At 47.6% G+C, this 6000-nt stretch overlaps 1 protein-coding gene across 2 annotated transcripts in view; it reads left to right on the top strand.

Annotated features, from left to right (window-relative positions):
• The first annotated feature begins 249 nt into the window (after window positions 1–249).
• LOC144605421 (alpha-1,3-mannosyl-glycoprotein 4-beta-N-acetylglucosaminyltransferase C-like) overlaps window positions 250–6000 on the top strand; it is a 71917-nt gene continuing 66166 nt past the window's right edge. Inside the window, exon 1 of one of the 2 annotated variants that reach the window (XM_078420645.1) lies at window positions 250–816. The gene's annotated coding sequence lies outside the window, so the exon portion shown is untranslated. Of the gene's footprint in view, window positions 929–6000 lie in introns of both variants that reach the window. The other variant, XM_078420644.1, reaches the window with a different exon arrangement.

The raw sequence follows: 6000 nt of genomic DNA, 5'->3' as shown, positions 1-6000 counted from the left end.
GGGGCTTGGGGGGCTGGGTGCGGTGGCGCCGCCCGTTTTACGCTCGGCTCGGTTTGACTTCCTCTCAGGTCGCTGCGCCCACGACCGTCAGTCAGCCAGTCAGTAGATACATGGGCGAGGTATTAAGTAACTCCTTCATCGCCCCGGCATTGATCATAGAAGTAAAAGCCAATCTGTCAACACACACAGACAGACACACACACACACACACATACAGACACACACACAGACACACACACATACAGACACACACACACAGACAGAGACGCACACAGACACACACACATACAGACACACACACACAGACACACACACAGACCAGACACACACACACACACATACAGACACAGACACACACACAGAGACACAGACAGAGACACACACAGACAGAGACGCACACAGACACAGAGACAGACACACACAGACAGACACACACAGAGAGACACACACACACACAGACCGCCAGGGTTGATGTGGTCCGTGCACAGAGCGGTGCCAACGCCTGCCAGTAACACCGAGTGAGTCCACACGCTGTCTAACGGGAGGCAACGACAGAGAGCGACCGACCAGCCCCGGGCTCTCAGGCTCACTGTGAGGAAATGCATATTAGACTCCGCCCCGGGACTATCTAAAGCGAGCACGTGAAGTCTGCAGTTTACTTGTTGGAGATACTCAGCTGACGACTGTGCAAAGCAGGGGAAAGCAAACACAAGTGTGTGTGTCCCCCTCCCCTCGAGTGCACCGAGCACGGCGGCCAAGACAGGCTGTAACCCAGTTGTTTGGGGGTTCACTCGGCTCCACAGTGTGTGATCTCAGGTAAAAGTCTCTCCCCCACCCCCCCCCACAAAGTCGACAAGTGGTTACAGCGTTGAGACTTGCTCCAGCGTGGTTTTGATTGAAGGAACTCTGATGACTGCTGGGGTCTCAGGTAGGCAAAAAGGCAAAAAACTAAAGTTTTCTTGTCCTCACTTCTGAGTGCGGCGGGTAACGTGGGCTGGACACTTTAGTGCTGGAGTAACTCAGCAGGTCTGGCAGCCTCTCTGGAGGATGTTTCGGGGCGGGACCCTTCTTCGCCTGGGTTGTTCTGAGTATAATTTATTGGGGGGGGGGGGGAGGGGGTGAAGGCACGAATTGCTGGAGTAACTCAGTGGATCAGGCAGCCTTTCTGGAGAACATGGATAGCTATCGTTTTGGGTCAGACCCTTCTTCAGACTGATTGTGGTGGTGGTGGTGGGAGAAAGCTAGAAGAGAGGAGGGGGGCCGGCAGAATAAAGCTTGGCGAGTGATAGGTGGATAAAGATAGGGAAGTGGGGCGATTGGCAGATGGTTGGACAAAGACCAGAGATAAAGGGACTAGGATAGAAGAGGTCCTACTTGTGAAGCCAGAGGAAGGAATTTAGTTTGAAGGGAACCGGAGGGGGGGTTTGGGGGGGGGATGTAGAAGGGGGAAAATGGTTGTGAATCCAGGTGGAGCACAGCCTAGGGAAGGGGGGTTGTTTGTAGGTTATTTACCAAACATTGGATAATTCAATGTTCATGCCTTTGGGTTGTAACCTAAACTTCGAGAAATAAATGTTCAACCTAACATTGGGGAATTTGTTCAGCCTAACCCTGGTTCTCCAGGGATGCGTCCTGACCTGCTATGTTACTCCAGCACTTTGTGTAAACCAGCATCTGCAGTTCCTTGTGTCTCCATTAGTTATGGGGACGTTACACTGTTTTCTCACTCTGGCAAGAAGAAAGTGTTACTGACTGGATTTGGTTACAGTCAGTATAATCAAAATGAAGCTTGCCTGTAAGTCAAATTTTCAGTCCATTGCGAGGATATTATAATATCTGATTATGAATGAGCTTGTTTTTCTGTCATCAAACAGAAGAAATAACTCTCAAAGTGTATCTTTAAAAATTCAGAATATTTTAAATACACAGTGCTGTTTCGCCAATATGTCAAAGAAAGGTTTCCCTCCACACTAGCAAAATCATCTGCATGAGTTGCTGCTTCAAGAAGATGGTATCTATCCGGGAGGGTTCCTAACATAAGGGCTATGTCTCTTCTCACTGTTACTGTTGGGATTAAGGTATAGAAATCTGAATTCCTACACTTTGTGTCGGTACCCTTCTTCAGAAGCAGCTTCCTTCCCACAGCTGTCAGTGTTCTTCAACTGACGTACACAACCCTAATCCTCCCATGAGAACAGGACATTACCGACCACTTCCTGTACTGCTGCAGACTTATCATATCATATCATATCATATATATACAGCCGGAAACAGGCCTTTTCGGCCCTCCAAGTCCGTGCCGCCCAGCAGAATTTACGTGCGATTTATGTTTTTAGACAATAGACAATAGGTACAGGAGCAGGCCATTCGGCCCTTCGAGCCAGCACCACCATTCAATGTGATCATGGCTGATCATTCTTAATCAGTACCCCGTTCCTGCCTTCTCCCCATACCCCCTGACTCCGCTATCCTTAAGAGCTCTCTCTAGCTCTCTCTTGAATGCATTCAGAGAATTGGCCTCCACTGCCTTCTGAGGCAGAGAATTCCACAGATTCACAACTCTCTGACTGAAAAAGTTTTTCCTCGTCTCAGTTCTAAGAAAAAGTTTTTCCTCGTCACAGTTAAGAAAAGTTTTTCCTCGCCTCGTTTCCTCGGCAGCTCCTTGCGTCATGCTTGCACTTCAGTTTAGAGTTGAGGAGACTGATGTTGTCTGTGTGAACCACAGATTGGGCAGGGGGTGCCTGATAGGGATTGAGAGTGGGGAGATTATAAGGTGGGGCAGTCCTTCCACTGCTTATGCACAGTTATGTGAGAAAACCCAACACGGTCAAGGGGAGAATGTACAAACTCCATACAGACAACACTTATGGTCAGGATCAAAACCGGGTCTCTGGATATTAAGGTAGCAACTCTACCGCTGTGCCACTGTGCCACCTGATTGCTTAAGGAACTACCAGCCAGTTATCACTGTGCCACCTGATTGCAAGGAACTACCAGCCAGTTATCAGAGAATTGGCCTCCACTGCCTTCTGAGGCAGTGAATTCCACATTTTGTGTGTTGTATGAATGTGAAGCTGCATGCAAGATTTGCATTGCATTTGTATCTTCATTGTATCTGTACCTTGCATTTGTGATTACATCTGTATCCGCACATATATGTATGTCTGAAGAAGGGTCTCAACCCGAAACGTCACCGATTCCTTTTCTCCAGAGATGCTGCCTGACATGCTGAGTTACTCCAGCATTTTGTGTCCATCTTCTATGCACATATCTCTAAATCTAAAAAAATCTAAAAAATATGACAATACACTCAACTTGACTTGACATGATTCATTTTGTAAAACGAATGTCATTTGTAGTACAGGCGATCCCCATGTTACAACCACTCAGGTTATTGACATTTGCCCTTCCCGAAATCGCAAATCATTACCCAGAATTTTGATATATGAATAAAATTTGCTCCTATTTCAGTATGGGGGTAAAAAATATTGTAAACCAACCGGGAAATGTTTTTTTTTTAATTTAATTTGCATTTCCTGACACAATGCAAATGGAAAAAGGCGTTTTGACTAATTTTCTCAGAAAGCAACCTATCCACCCCCTTCCCCATAACATGAGCTTGGCCTGTGCGGTCTCTGCTGCAGAGAAGAGCAATAATGTGGTTCCTGAATACGTTGAATAGTGACAGAGCATAATGTAGCATAATGCAGCAATCTGCAGCAGCAGCAGCAAGCAGCAGTAGCAGTAGCAGTAGCAGTAGCAGTAGCAAGCAGCAGCAGCAGTAGCAAGCAGTAGCAAGCAGCAGCAGTAGCAAGCAGCACCAAGCTGTGTTGCTTGGGAAGTAGTGTGTGGGGATTGAGTGGGGATTGTGTGGGGATAGTAAGGAGTAAGACCTGTGTGATCTCCCGGACTAGTTTCGATCGCCTAGCTTGGGGTCGGAGAGGAATTTCCCGGATTTTTTCCCAAATTGGCCTGGGTTTTTTATCCGGTTTTTCGCCTCTCCCAGGAGATCACTCAGTTCTTTTCGGTGGGCGGTTGGAGCGGTTGGAGTAGCGGCCGGGCGGTAGGTTTAGTAACCGAGCGCGGGGCTTTGTTTGGAGAGTATGACTGCCAGGGCAGTTTTTTGTTCTGGGTGTCAGATGTGGGGAATCTGGGAGTCTGATAGTCTTCCAGACATCCACATCTGCGCCAGGTGTGACGAGATGGGGCTCCTAAGGGACCGTATTAGGAACCTGGAGCGGCAGATTGATGACCTCCGTCTGATCAGGGAGAGTGAGGAGGTTATAGATAGGAGTTACAGGGAGGTGGTCACTCCTAGACCACGGGAGGTAGATAAGTGGGTCACTGTTAGGGGGGGGCAAGGAACAGAGGCAGGGACTAGGGAGTACCCCGGTGGCTGTACCCCTTGGAAATAAGTACTCCTGTTTAAGTACTGTTGGGGGGGACAACCTACCTGGGGGCAACGACGGTGCCCGGGCCTCTGTCAAGGAGTCCGGCCCTGTTGCTCAGAAGGGTAGGGAAAGGAAGAGGAGAGCAGTAGTAATAGGGGACTCTATAGTGAGGGGGTTAGATAGGCGTTTTTGTGGACGCAGTCGGGAGACCCGGATGGTGGTTTGCCTCCCTGGTGCCGGTGTCCGGGATGTGTCTGAGCGTGTCCAGGATATCCTGAAAGGGGAGGGAGATGAGCCAGAGGTCGTGGTACATATAGGTACCAACAATATAGGTAGGATAAGGGAAGAGGTCCTGAAAGGAGAATTCAGGGGGCTAGGAAGTGAGTTAAAAAAAAGGACTTCCAAAGTAATAATCTCAGGCTTACTGCCTGTGCCACGCGATAGTGAGAATAGGAATGGAGTGAGGTGGAGGATAAATACGTGGCTGAGGAACTGGTGCAGGGAGCAGGGTTTCAAGTTTCTGGATCATTGGGACCTCTTCTGGGGGAAGTATGACCTGTACAAAAAGGACGGGTTGCATCTGAACCCGAGGGGAACCAATATCCTGGCGGGGAGATTTGCTAAAATAACTGCGGAGACTTTAAACTAGTACGGTTGGGGGGAGGGACTCAAACACAGATAGCTAATAGGCAGTGTGTGAGGCAGGAGGCAGAAAAGGGAAACACTCAGACCCAATATGTAGGAGAGAAAGAAGGGAAAATAAATAAACTGAGAATAAGAAATGATGGGTCCCTTAAATGTGTATATTTTAATGCTAGGAGCATTGTAAGAAAGGTGGATGAGCTTAGAGCCTGGATTGACATCTGGAAGTATGATGTTGTGGCGATCAGTGAAACATGGTTGCAGGAGGGTTGCGATTGGCCATTAAATATTCCAGGATTTCATTGTTTCAGATGTGATAGAATCGGAGGGGCAAGAGGTGGGGGTGTTGCATTGCTTGTCAGGGAGGATATCACAGCAGTGCTTTGGCAGGACAGACTAGAAGGCTCGATTAAGGAGGCTGTTTGGGTGGAACTCAGAAATGAGAAAGGTTTAGCAACACTTATAGGGGTGTATTATAGACCGCCAAATAGGGAACGAGAATTGGAAGAGCAAATATGTAAGGAGATAGCAGATATTAGTAGTAAGCACAGAGTGGTGATTGTGGGTGATTTCAATTTTCCGTATATAGACTGGGAATCACATTCTGTTAAAGGGCTGGATGGTTTGGAGTTTGTAAAATGTGTGCAGGATAGTTTTTTGCAGCAATACGTAGAGGTGCCTACCAGAGAAGGGGCAGTGTTGGACCTCCTGTTAGGAAATGAGATGGGTCAGGTGGCGGAGGTATGTGTTGAGGAGCACTTTGGGTCTAGTGATCATAATGCCATTAGTTTCAATATCATTATGGAGAAGGTCAAATCTGGACCAAGGGTTGAGATTTTGGATTGGAGAAAGGCTAATTTTGAGGAGATGAGAAAGGATTTAAAAGGAGTGAAATGGAAATTGTTGTTTTATGAAATGGATATAATAGAGAAATGGAGGATATTTAAAGGTGAAATTTTGAGAGTAC

Source organism: Rhinoraja longicauda, chromosome 24 (genome assembly GCF_053455715.1).
Source record: "Rhinoraja longicauda isolate Sanriku21f chromosome 24, sRhiLon1.1, whole genome shotgun sequence".
NCBI classification, from domain to species: domain Eukaryota; kingdom Metazoa; phylum Chordata; class Chondrichthyes; order Rajiformes; family Arhynchobatidae; genus Rhinoraja; species Rhinoraja longicauda.
Note: the sequence above shows the minus strand (reverse complement) of the source record. Positions and strands in the feature narration are given on the sequence as shown.